The following is a 14361-nucleotide window of genomic DNA, read 5'->3' on the forward strand; positions in this document are numbered from 1 at the left end:
AAAAAAACATAACATCAAAAACATAAGATACAGAAAACAGATAAATGACAGAAGTAAATCCCTTTTTGGTCAGTCATCACATCAAAGTAAGTGGACCAAATTCCCCTTTTAACAGGTAGAAATTGGCAAATTGGATTAAAAAATAAAGCAGTATCCATCTATATGCTGTCTACAAGAGACTTCCGTTAGATAAAAGGACACGAAGAGATTGTAACCAAAAACAATGAACAAATATATTTCATGCAAATAATAGCCAAAAGGGAGCTGAGGTGATTATAGTATTGTCAGACAAATAGGCCTTAAATCAAAGGCAGTTACAAGAAACAAAGAAGGACAAAATACGGGACGCCTGGGTGGCTTAGTCGGTTAAGCGTCCGACTTTCGCTCAGGTCATGATCTCACGGTTCGTGGGTTCGAGCCCCGCGTCGGGCTCTGTGCTGACTGCCAGCTCAGAGCCTGGAGCCTGTTTCAGTCTGTGACTCCCTCTCTCNAAGGACAAAATATACTGGTAAAAGTTTGATACAGCAAGAGGGTAATAACAATTATAAACATACATGCACCTAACAACAGAGCCCCAAAATATATGAAACAAAAAAAAAGACAGAATTGAAGGGAGAAATAGATAGTTCTACAATAATATTTCCATATTTCAATACCCTACTTTTAGTAATGGATAGAAGAACCAAGTAAAAGGTAAATAAGGAAATAGAGAACTTGAACAACACTATGAACCAATACATATAATAGACATATACAATATACTACACTCAACAACAGCAGTATACACAGTCTTCTCAAGTGTACATGGAACATTCTCTACAATAGACCATATATTGAATCACAAACCAAATGTTTAACAGGCTTTAAAACATTGAAATCATTCAAAGTATCTTTTCTGATCAAAATAGAATGAAACTAAAAATCAATGACAGAAGGAAACTGGAAAATTCACAGATATGTGGAAATTCAACAACATACTCTTAAACAACTGCTGTCTCAAAGTGGAAATCACAAGGAAAATTAGAAAATATCTTGAGATAAGTGAAAATTAAAACACAAGATACCAAAAGTTATGGGATACAGAAAAAGTAATGCTAAGAGGGAAATTTATAACTGTAAATGCATGCACTAAAAAAGAAGAGATTCTCAAGTCATAACCTAACTGTACACCATGAGGAAATAGAAAAAGAAGAGTGAATTAAATGCAAAGATGGCAGAGGGAAAGAAATAATAAAAATTAGAGTGGAGATAAGTAAAATAAAGAACAAAGAAACTGTACTAGAGAAAATCAACAAAACCAAAAGTTGGTTCTTGGAATAGATTAACAAAATTGACAAACCTTTAGCCAGACTGACTAAGAAAAACATAAAAGATTCAAATTACTAAAGTCAGAAATGAAAGTGGGACATGAAAAGGTGCTCAGCATCACTCATCACTAGGGAAATGCAAATCAAAACCACAGTGAGATATCACCTCACACCTGTCAGAATGACTAAAATCAGCAACACAAGGAACAATAAATGTTGGTGAGAATGTGGAGAAAAAGGAACCCTCTTGCACTGTTGGTGGGAATGCAAATTGGTGCAGCCACTGTGGAAAGCACTATGGAGGTTCCTCAAAAAATTAAAGATAGAACTGCTTTACAATCCAGGAATTGCACTACTGGGTATTTACCAAAAAAAAAAAAAAAACAAAAAAAACACCAAAATACTAAAATACAAAATACTAATTCAAAGAGACACATGTACCCCTCTCTTTTTTTTTTAAATTTTAAATTCAAGTTAGTTTACATGTGCGAAGTCTTGGCTTTAGGAGTAGAACCTAGTGATTCATCTCTTTCATAGGACACCAGTGGTCATCCTAGCCAGTGCCCTCCTTAATGCCCATCACCCATTTAACCCATCCTCCCACCTCCCTCCCCTCCAGCAGCCCTCAGTTTGTTCTCTGTATTTAAGAACCTCTCACGGTTTGCCTCCTCTGTTTTTATCTTATTTTTCCTTCTCTTCTCCTATGTTCATTCAAGTTTCTCAAATTTCACATAAGAGTGAAATCAAATATCTGTCTTTCTCTGACTGACTTATTTCACTTAGCATAATACCCTTTAGTTCCATCCATGTTGTTGCAAATGGCAAGATTTCCTTCTTTTTTATCACCGAGTAGTATTGCATTGTACATATATACACCACATCTTTATCCATTCATCTGTCGATAGGCCTTTGGGCTCTTTCCATAATTTGGTTATTGTTGATAACACTGCTATAAACATTAGGGTGCATGTGCCCCTTTGAATCAGCATTTCTGTATTCTTTGGATAAATATCTTAGTAGTGCCATTGCTGAGTCATACGGTAGTTCTATTTTTAGTTATTTTGAGGAACCTCCATACTGTTTTCCAGACTGGCGGCACCAATTTGCATTCCTACCAATAGCATGCACCCCTATGTTTATTGCAGCATTATTTATAATAGCCAAACTATAGAAACAGCCAAAATGTCCATCAACTGATGAATGGATAAAGAAGAGGTGGTACATATCTACAATGAAATATTATTCAGCCATAAAAAAGAATGAAATCTTGCCATCTGCAACAACATGGATGGAGCTAGAGAGTATAATTCTAAGCAAAATAAGTCAGTCAGAGAAAGACAAACACCATATGATTTCATTCATATGTGGAATTTAAGAAACAAAATAAACAAAGGGGGAAAAAAGAGAGAGAGAGAGAAGGGCAAACCAAGAAACAAACTCTTGGGGCCCTTGGGTGGCTCAGTCAATTGAACATCCAACTTTGACTCAGGTCGCGAGCTCACAGTTCGTGAGTTCGAGCCCCACATTGGACTCACATGGAGAATGCTTTGGATCCTCTGTCTCCGTCGCCTTACTCCTCCCCTGCTCACACTCTCTTTCTCGAAAATAAATAAACATTAAAAAAGAAGAAGAAGCAAACTCTTAATGATAGAGAACAAACTGATGGTTACCAGAGAAGAGGAGGGTGGGGGATGGGGGAAATAGGGCTTGAGGATTAAAAAGTACAGTTAACATGATGGAAATAAAATAAAATGGAAAAAGAGAGAGAGATTTAAAAAAAGAAATGAAAGTGGGGACATTACTACAGATTTTACTGATTATGAGAATACTATGAACAATTATACATAAAACAAATTGGGTAATCTAAATAAATAGACAAATTCCTAGAAACATACAATCTGTAAGAACTGACACACGAAGAAGGAATATCTGAAGAGACTTGTATAATACAAGTAAGGAGATTGAATCAGTAATCAGAAACCTCTCAATGAAAAGCCCATGGCCAGATGGTGTCACTGGTGAGTTTTACCAAACATTTAAGGAAGGAATAACATTAATACTTCTCAGACTCTTCTAAAAAATTGAAGAGGAGGGAATACTTCCTAACCCATTCTATGAGGTCAGCATTACACTGATACTAAAGCCTAATAAAGACAACATAAGAAAAGAAAATTATAGACCAATATGCCTTATGAATATGGATGTAAGAATTCTCAAGAAAATATTAGCAAATAAATTCCAATAACATACTAAAAGCATTCTACACCACAGCCAAGTGGGATTTATTCCTGGAATGCAATAATGGTTCAATATATGAAAATCAATCAATGCAACACACTACATTAAAAGAATGGAAAGAAAAGCTATATGTTCATCTCAATAGATACAGAGAAAATATTTGACAAAATTCATCATCTTTCCATGATTAAAAAAAAAAAACACCCAGGAAAGTAGAAATACAAGAGAATTTCCTCAATATGATAAAAGCCATATATGAAAAAACTCACAGTTGACATCCTACTCAATGATGAAAGACTGAGACCTTCTCTCCTAAGATCAACAACAAGACAAGAATGCCCACTTTTACTACATCAATTGAACATAGTACTGAAAGTTCCAGCCAGAGAATTTAGGCAAGAAAAAGAAATAAGGTATCCAAATTGGAAAGGAGAAAGTAAAATGATCTCTGTTCACAGATGACATGATCTTATATGTCAAGCCTCTAAAAGTTACACACACACCTGTTAGAGCTAATATTAAGTTGTAGGATACAAAACCAATACACAAATATATATACTTGCAACAAACAATTCTAAAAGGAAATTGGGAAAACAACTCCATTTACAAAGGCATAAAAAAAGAATAAAATACCTAGGAATAGATTTAACCATCGTGGCAAAAAACAAACAAAGAAACAAACAAAAAAGTATACCCTGAAAAACTACAAACACTGCTGAAATTAAAGAGGCCTAAATAAAAGACATCCTATGTCCATGGTCTAGAAGACTTAATATTGTTCAAATGGCAATAGTACCCAAAGTGATCTACAGATTCAATACAATCCTTAACAAAATCCCAATGACTTTTTTACACAAATATAAGTATTCATCCTAAAACTTCATATGGAATTGCAAGGAGCCCTGAATAGGCTAAAACAATTCTGAAGAATAAGAACAGTTGGTGGATTAACACTTTCTGATTTTAAAACTTACTACAAAGCTAAACAGTAAACAGTGTGACACTGAAATAAAGATAGACACACAGACCAGTGGAATAGAATAGAACCCAGAAATAAACTCTCATATAAATAGTCAACTGATTTTCAACAGAGGTCTGAAATATCTAATGGGGAAAGGACAGCCTTCAATTCATGGTGCTGAGAAAACTGGACAACCACATACAAAAGAATGAAGTGGAACCCTTACCTTATGATATATACAAAAATTACCTCCAAATGTATCAAAGACTTAAACTTAAGACCAAAACTATAAAACTTTTAGAGGAAAACAGGGCAAAACCTTCATGCATTCAATCTGACAATACCACTTGTGATACAACACCTAGATATATTGGGTTTCATCAAAATTTAAAACTTCGGTGCATAAAGAGAGTGAGGGGAAAAAAACAGCTGACAGAATGGGGGCAAATATTTGCAGATAATATTTCTGATAGGGGATTAATATGCAGAAGATATAAAGAACTCCTGAGACTCAACAGCCAACACCGAAACAACTCAAATCAAAACTGGGCAAGAGACTTGAGTAGACATTTCCCCAAAGATGGCATCCAAATGGCCATAAGCATATAAAAATACTCAACATCGCTAGTCATTAGAAAGATTCAAATTGAAACCAGAGACACCACTGCATGCTCTTTAGAATGGTTATTATCAAGAAAGGAAAAAATGATGAGTCTTGGCAAGAATGTGGAGAAATCGGGACCCTTGTGTATTGATTGCGGGAATGCAAAATGTCACAACCCCTATAGAAAACAATTTAGTAGTACCTCCCAAAGTTAAATATAGAACTCCCATATGACCTGGCAGTTCCACTCCTAGGTATGTATCCAAAGGGACTGAAAGCAACAATTCACATAGATACTTGCACACCAGCGTTCACAGCAGTGTTATTCACAATAGACCATAAGTGGAAAACCCAAGTGTTCATCAACTGATGAAGGGATAAATCAAAAGTGCTATGTACACTGGAATATCACTTGGTTATTAAAATGAGTAAAGTACTAACACTTGCAGCAACACGGAGGAATCTTGAAGACCTTATGCTGAGTGACATAAGCCAGCCACAAAAGGGCAGAGGTACGTGATTCTGCTTACACGAGGCACCTAGAACAGGCAAGATCATAGAGGCAGAAAGTAGACCAGAGGTCACCAGGTGCCGAGGGGAGGCAAGAAGCTGCTGTGATGAGAAATTTTGGATCGAGGTAGTGGTGATGGTTGTAAAACATTGTGCATGTACTTAACGCTGCTGAATTGTACACTAAAAATGACTAAAATGGTAAATTTCATTATATATATTTTACCGCAAGAAAGCCAACAAGAAGGAAGAAGAAAGTGAAACAATGCTTTGAATTTATGATACAAAACTGTTTGCAGTCTAGAACACTAGTTGTTATTAATCAAGCATGGGGTCCAAAAAAGGCGTTACGAGGTGTACAATATCTCACAACTTGTATCTTCCATCCACGCACCATTTCTTGGTAAGCTACTGGGGGTCATGCTCCATCCAACATAGGGAGTAAACAAAATGGTGAGGAGTCGGAGAGAAACATAGGATCCAGGTCAGCAAAAGGTGCAGGTAGAAATTCTCAGAATGATGCTGAAGGAAGTCTCTGGAGAGAGCTGCCTGCAGGCCTGGAGGGCACCCTATCCCAGCCAAAATCAGAGGAAAGAGGGAAGGCATGTCTCTGATGAACATTGAAGCAATAGACAAGTGAGTATGTTGGGCCAGTTGACAGGCTGGGTTTGTCATGGAGCTGGGGGTAAATCACAGGTACGTGTAGATAAAACTCAGAAGCTATCAACCCCTGGGAAACCATAGCACATGGATGACTCAGCTGGGGACAAAATCCACATCATCATACACGTGTGAGCAGCTGTCAGTGAATAACTCAGAGACTCTGAATTATGTCTCCTATAAAATAATTTACTCATCTGCGTGAGCGGAGACAGTCATTGGACCAGTGTCAAGGAACAAAGGCAATACCAGGAGTTACAAGAGAGAGGAAGAAACGGGAGAACAAAACTGGAGAGGGTTTTACATCTGAGGGCAAGCCGATTAGCTGGTAGTCTACCCTGGGGCACCCGGGTTGACTAGGGGGATCCGAAAGAATTTCCGTTGTTGGATTCTCTGGAAATCCTGAGGGCGTCAGAGTGGGCAGATGTGCCGGCTGCCTGGGAGTATGTCGGCTGGGCCTGACACGCGTGCCACGGAGCCAGCCCCGTTGCCTGCACCAGAATTACTCACAGTCTCCACGGATCTAACTAAACACGGTGCTCTGGGAGACTGGGTGGAGGGGGGCTGCTGGGTACACAGAGGGTGATATAAGACTTGAGTTCTCATCTTAGAAAGCAGGAAATTAATGCACAATGTCTAAAATCAAAAAGTCAAGATCTAGCAGTGTGAGCAGTGTGTGCATATTCTATTCTGAGCATTCAGGTGGCAATGGCTGGGAACCACTGGACTATATATCCCGGGTCCAGCACTTCCTAGCTATGTGACCTTGGGCAGAACTTCGCCTCCTTGAAACCCAGCATCCTCATCTGTAAGATGGGGTTATTATTGCTTACTTCATAAGGCCATTGTGAGCATTACATGCATGGCAAGTGCATGTAATGGTACTGGTATGGTACTATCCAATTACTGATCCAATTACTGGTATGTAATGGCCTGGTATGGTACTATCCAATTAGTAAATGTTAACCCCCTGAGCTATTGCCCTTATTAATAAGGCCACTCCTTGAAATATGGAGTATTGTACTGGCCAAGGCCTGGACCTGGGTCAAAGGAAAATTAAAAGGTCCAGTTCCTGCCACAAGGGCCTAAGACAACCCTATGTCTCCCTCCATGGAGGGGAGAGGGTCCTGTCCCCATGAGAAAGGAGCATGATGGACAAAAGTCTCAGCTCCTCCTTCTTGCTCTTTGGAATTTTGCCAAGAAAATCTGTTGATGTGACTTGAAGAGAAGGGACCATAAAAGCTTCAAGACAGGAGGGATTTCTCATCCAATCTTTGAGTGAACACAAGAGCTGGGGCGTCTGTACTAGGCTGTGAATGGCGGCGTGGGGTCACAAGGAGATTCCACCATGAAGACATGGGGCGTGTGCCCGGAGGAGGTCACAGCCTGACACCTGGTCACACGTGGGAGAACTGCCAGTGACCACTTAGAAGCCCGCTTTTATTCCCATGAAGAAGGACGTCGGCGGAGAGAGGAGTGGGGAGGAGAGGAGATGAAGGAAATGAGAAGGCGGCTTTTCATTTCAGTTCGTTGTATGTGACTTCTTACCGGGCTCTTCTGAATTATTGAAAATAGCTCTGGGACTAACCCCTGCCAGCCCCCATCTGCACCCAAAACTACCTTTCAGAGATTCTCAGGGTGGTGAGCCCACCATCCCCATGCTGGGTCTTAGTCAGAACTAAACCAGGTCCTGGGAGTACTAGTCGAGTCACTTTCTCAGTTTTGTGCTTATAGGGAATTTTTTAAAGTAGGTTTCATACCCAGTGCAGAGCCCAGCATGGAGTCTGAACTCATGGCCCTGAGATCAAGACCTGAGGTGAGATCTAGAGTTGGATGCTTAACCGACTGAGCCACCCAGGGGCCACTCTCAGGTCTGCGCTTGTAAAAAGATGACGACCATTTCTACCCATTCTAATTTTTGCCCCCTGTTAGCTCATTTTGAAAATAGATTTGCCACAGTTCAGTGACAGCACATGCGTGAGAGAGAAAAGGGGTCTGTGGTGGGGAAAGTGCAGTTACGCCTCGTGTCATCACCAAATCACCTTTGGAAAGGGCACAAAACCTCAGTTTTCATGATCTGCAAAATGGATGTTATAGGCTTTTCTCTGCAGAGAAGTTTCTTTCAAGGACATGTACATGACATGCATGTAACTGGCCAGAGACATGGCTGCCATGTGGTGGGTATTAGTCTGGTATAAGTGGTATAAAGTATACTGGATTAAGGGGCGCCTGGGTGGCTTAGTCGGTTAAGCGTCCGACTTTCGCTTAGGTCATGATCTCGCAGTTCGTGGGTTCGAGCCCCGTGTCGGGCTCTGTGCTGACTGCCAGCTTAGAGCCTGAAGCCTGTTTCAGAGTCTGTGTCTCCCTCTCTCTCTGACCCTCCCCTGCTCACGCTGTCTCTCTCTCTCCTAGCAATAAATAAAAATATTTAAAAAAAAAAGTATACTGGATTAATTGTAGTGACAATTACAATCATTTTTATACACATATAAAACCATACAATCATTTATAATAATAGAAAACTATTATAATATTATTTATTAATAATACCAATAGCATCATCAAATTAACACTCCAGGCCTGGGAACTGCTCCCACCATCTCAACTTGTGGCTTAAGCATCATAATTTTCTAAAACCCCTGTCCCCATAGCTGCCTTGTCTCCTTGCCTCTCCTTTGAGCTGTCTTACATGTGCCTTCCTGGATGACCATGTGGCCTAAGCATGGCGTCCTGGTGATGGTTCTTGCTTTGTAATTTGATGTCTGGGAGTAGCCACTCTGCCTCTTTACACTATCCCCTTCATCTCTGTATCCAGTGCCTTCCATAATACCAGGACAGAGTAGGTCCCTGATAAATGCTCATAAATGATCTTGTACATCGTTGTCCCCAGTAAAGACTTGTGGAATGAAAGGCAGTCTCCATTTCTGCACCGTGTTACAGACAGCTGGACTGGGACAATATTGAAGTTCTATTCTGCCCCCTCCCCTGCCTGCATTTCCTTAATTCACGTAGGAATCAGGGTAAAGGTGTCTTAGTGGAGGGAGAAGAGAAAACAAAACTCCTGGCTTTTGCTTTCAAAACTTAAAGGAGAATATTCTTGGCAGAGACAAACTGACGGGCCAGAGGGGCGCCTGGGTGGCTCAGTCGGTTAAGTGTCCGACTTCGGCTCAGGTCATGATCTCGTGGCTTGTGAATTTGAGCTCCAAGTTGGGCTCTGTGCTGACAGCTCAGAGCCTGGAGCCTGCTTCCAATTCTGTGTCTCCCTCTCTCTCTGCCCCTTGCCCAATAGCACCCTGTCTCTCTCTCTCTTTCTTAAAAAATAAATAAACATTAAAACAATTTTTTAAAAAAGTAACTGGGCCACAAGCCAGCACAGGAAATAATTTCCCCTGTATCAAAAAAAAACAGCCCAAAGATGTATATTTGAAAAACAATAAGATTCTAAAAAGTTCTAAAGAAAAAATGATCTCATATTTCTTTGTAACCTTGGAATATTTTCTAACTATGACTCCATATCCAAAATCTGTAAAAAGACTGATAAAATAGACTACACAGAACAAGCAAACAAAAAATCGTCAAACATGGCCAAAAACACCTGGGGGCACCTGGGTGGCTCAGTTGGTTGGGTGGTCGACTTCGGCTCAGGTCATGATCTCACGGTTCATGGGTTCGAGCCTCGTGTCGGGCTCTGTGATGACAGCTCAGAGCCTGGAGCCTGCTTCGGATTCCGTGTCTCCCTCTCTCTCTGACCCTCCCCTGCTCACGCTGTGTGTATGTGTCTCTCTCTCAGAAATAAAGTTTTTAAAAAAATCAAAAACACCTTAAGGAAAATCCAAAGGTGAATGAAAAATGGAAACAAAAATATTTGCAGCTTTTATCTATAAACGGAAAGGAAAAGGCCAGCTACCCAATAGAAAATTGGGCAAACACAGTGAACAGACAGTTCACAGACAGGGGAAAACATCATAAAGATGTTTGGTCTCGGGGCGCCTGGGTGGCTTAGTCGGTTGAGCGTCCGACTTTCACTTAGGTCATGATCTCGCGGTTTGTGGGTTCGAGCCCCACGTCGAGCTCTGTGCTGACTGCCAGCTCAGAGCCTGGAGCCTGTTTCAGAGTCTGTAACTCCCTCTCTCTCTGACCCTCCCCTGCTCATGCTGTCTCTCTCTCCTGAAAATAAATAAAATATTAAAAAAAAAAAAAAGATGTTTGGTCTCTTTCCTAAGAGACAGATAAATTCAAACTAGGCTGATACTATCCTCCCTCTAATAGACTTAAAAATCTGGAAGCTTAATAACACCTTCTATTGGCAGAGTCGTAGGGAAACTGGCACTCTCATTGACTATGGAAAGAGAGGAAACAGGGATAACCCTTATGGAGGGCAATTTGGCAGCAATTTGTCAAAATTACTGATGTATTTACCACTGATATGGTAATTAAACTCTGGGATTTATCCCAAAGTGTGAGATAATAAATCCGTTGCAGCAATGTTTGTAATAGCAAAAGATTGGAAAAAACCCACTGGTCATCAATAAGGGAGTGAATGAATAAATTATAATATGCCTATATACTGGGCTATGCATCTATTAAAAAATGAGGAAGTTCTTTATATGTTGCTATGAAAGAACTCTAAGATATATTATGTGGAAAAACAAAAATAAAAATAAGCAGGGTACGTAACAACATGGCTGTTAGGGCCCCTTCCTTCCTTCCTTCCTTCCTTCCTTCCTTCCTTCCTTCCTTCCTTCCTTCCTTCCTTCTTTCTTTTTGAAAAGAGGGGGAGAAGTTCAAATCTATAAGGGTTGGCATATACATAAAGAAACACTATAAAGAAACTTAAGAAACAAAAAATAGTGTTTAAATAGAATTTTTAGGAATCTATTTAACAAAAAAGTGCAAAACTTGTTTACTGAAAACTACAAAACATCGTTGAAAGAAAATTTAAAAGACCTAAATAAATGGAGAGACATCCCATGTTCATGGACTGAAAGGCTTAATATTGTTAAGATGGCAATATTCCCCCAAATTATTCTACAGATTCAATGAAATCCTAATAAAAATCCCAGCTGGCTTTTCTGCAGATTCTGACAAGCTGATCCGAAAATCGTATGGAAATGCAAAAGATGCAGAAGAGCCAAAGCAATCCTGAAAAAGAAAAACATAGCTGGAAGACTCACACTTTTCAATTTCAAAAACTTACTAGAAAGCAATAGTAAATAAGACTGTGTGGTACTGGCATAAAGGTAAGTATAGACCAATGGAACAGAATTGAGAGTCCACAAATACAGCCTAACATTTATGGTCAGTTGATAAGGGTACCAAGACAATTCAATTGGAGAAAGGATAATCTTTTCAACACATAGTGCTGAGACAACAAAATAGCCATGTGTAAGAGAACAAATTTGGATCCCTACCTCACACCACACGCAAAAACTAACTCACAGTGGATCATAGATCTAAATGTAAGAATGATGGATAGAGACAAAGTAGATTAGAGGGAGGCTAAGGCTGGGGGTGGGGAGGGAATGAGGGGTGGGGAGTGATGAAAATGTTCTAAAATTAGATTACAGTGACGATTGCACCAGTCTGTAAATATAATAAATAACATTGACTTGTACACTTTAAATGGGTAAACTTTAAGACATGGAAATTCTATGTCAATAAAGCTGTTTATTCCAGGGGAGGCAGGAACTGGGCGGATGGAGGACAGGGAGGGAAGGAAGGCTTCATAGTATATACATTTTTATATGGTCTGGGCTTCTGGTGTGTGACCACTATTTACTCAAAGTGCAGATTTTTAAAAAGTTTACTTATTTATTTGGGGGGGGGTTAAAGGCAGAGAAAGAGACCCCTAAGCAGGCACTGCACAGAGCTGAGGGTGCAGAGCCCCATGCAGGGCTCGAACTCACAAACCGTGAGATCATGACCTGAGCCGAAATCAAGAGTTGACTGCTTAACCAACTGCGCCACCCAGGCGCCCCTCAAAAAGCAAATGTACAACACAAAAGAATCAAACAAAATTAAAAAGAGACTTCTGACCCTTCCCTCATTTGGGGACAGGACAAGCAGGATGCTAACCCCTGTGAAGCGATGGCTGGGTGGACAGAGGGTTAGACTGGGCAGGGCAGTCCTAGAGAGCTTCCAAGACTCATTCATGGTCTGGAAGCCACCAGGATCTGAAGTCTGACAGGGACACAGTACCCGTTTGGGTGTGCTGCCACCTGGTTCCTCCCAGAACCATCGTCCAGCCCCAGCTCAGGGCAGGAAAACTCCAGGACTGACACAGGCTGGGCAGAATAGAAGCCTTAGAAAGAAATTCTGCAGCCCTTCTCAGAGCCTTTACTTGTGACTCCTCAAGGGGGATTCTGGCAGGTCCCAAGCCCTTTTGAGGTTTTTAGGGACATCTGGTGGGGCAGAGGCTCCTCTTCATTGTGCAGCTGAGGAAACAGAGCCTGGAGAGGGGAAGGGCCCATCCAAGGTCACACGGGGAGTCGGTGAACACGGGGAGCCTGAACCCCTGAGTGCAGGCCAAGACCGATTCTGCCACCCCAGGCAGCCTCAGTCAGCACCAGGTCAGGTTCTGACCCATTCCCAGCCAGTGGTCCTGGGGGCCCCGGCACTTTCACCCTGTGTCAACATGGGTATCTTCGCCTGGTCCACCTGTCTCAGAAATTTTATACATTTGAGCCCTTCGCTGGGGACATGTCTGGGGACATGGTTACTGGATGAAAAAAGGAATCAGAGAAAATCTATGCTCCTTGACTGACACGTGGGAGGCAGAGCAGCAGCGAGTGGTATGTGAACCCAGGCTGTGCCACCCTGGACCCTGACAGCCCCTCAAATCTGGCCTTGGGCCCCATCTGCGCGGTGATGGACTTGGGCTCATCAGCTCCACCGACCTGTGCTTCCCACTTTGTGACTTTGAAGGAACCTTTAAAACCCTGATGAGGGGCGCCTGGGTGGCTTAGTCANATAAAACCCTGATGAAAATTCTACCAGATATGCAATCCAGGTTCCTCAATAAATAAGCAGCAGGAGGAACAAATGAGGCCAGATGGGAATTGCTCTAGATTAAAGCATATAATCAAAGGTATAATGTGGTCTGTGTTCAGATCCTAATTTGAACAAATTGACTGGAAAAGACACTGATCAGACAATTGGGAAATCTCAACACTGATCGGCTACTTGGTACTAGTACTAGGTCATGCACGACAGTTTTATGAAAGAGTTTTTAAGAGATCGATGCTGAGGTATCCACAAATCAAATAATACAACGTTTGTTATTAGCTTTAAAATGACCCAGTGGGGCTGGAGGGGGAAAACGGCAGGCGTGGACGATGTAAGGCCGGCCATATGTTGATAACTGTTAAAGCCAGGGGATGTGTGCAGAAGGTTCATTAACCTCTGCTTCCGCTTTGGCATAAATGTCAGCCTCGAGGTGAAATACTTTTTAAACACCTTGGCCATCCTGACTCGGGTCCCCCGGCCAGCTGGGGACTGGGGGTGTCTCAGCCTGAATTCGTGCTGTGTGCTGACGCTCCGGCCTCCCAGCCCCTCTCCTGGAATACAAGCTGCAAACCCCCGGGGCCCCCGGCCTTGGGGTGGCCCCCGGACTGCCCGAGCTTGTCCATCTGCTGTGGGCGCTACTCCCACCAAACCCCACCGAACCCAGGCGGGGCGCCCCTGGCCGAGCCCCACTCCCCCCCACCCGGCCACCTCCCCGGCTACTCACACCACTCTTGACCCGCCCGGGTCCGGCCGCCTCGCCTGCTCCGGCCGAAGCCACTCATTACTCAGGACGTTTATTATTAGCCTTAGATTTGATTAGTGCCTGAGCTGCACTTCCTGGGTTTTCCCCTCAACCTGTAGGATGTAAATCAGCGGCACCCCCTCCCGCCCCTGCACCTGCGTGTTAGGAGCCGAGGTCGGTGGCCTGGGCGTGCTTCAGGAGTCCCCAGTGGCATTCTGCGGAGTCCCCACCGCATGCTGCCCACCAGGGCCCGCAGATCAGGGGGGACTGGCCTGGCCTTAAGATGAGTATAAACTGACATGACCCCGATCTGGCCCTGACCCCCCACTTGGTT

At 42.2% G+C, this 14361-nt stretch overlaps 1 protein-coding gene across 1 annotated transcript in view; it reads right to left on the minus strand.

Annotated features, from left to right (window-relative positions):
• TNFRSF13B (TNF receptor superfamily member 13B) overlaps positions 1-14063 on the minus strand; it is a 33947-nt gene extending 19884 nt beyond the window's left edge. Inside the window, exon 1 of the mRNA XM_077746864.1 lies at positions 14010-14063. The gene's annotated coding sequence lies outside the window, so the exon portion shown is untranslated. The remainder of the gene's footprint in view (positions 1-14009) is intronic.
• Positions 14064-14361: the final 298 nt, after the last annotated feature.

Source organism: Crocuta crocuta, unplaced genomic scaffold, assembly GCF_008692635.1.
Source record: "Crocuta crocuta isolate KB4526 unplaced genomic scaffold, BGI_CrCroc_1.0 scaffold139, whole genome shotgun sequence".
NCBI classification, from domain to species: Eukaryota; Metazoa; Chordata; class Mammalia; order Carnivora; family Hyaenidae; genus Crocuta; species Crocuta crocuta.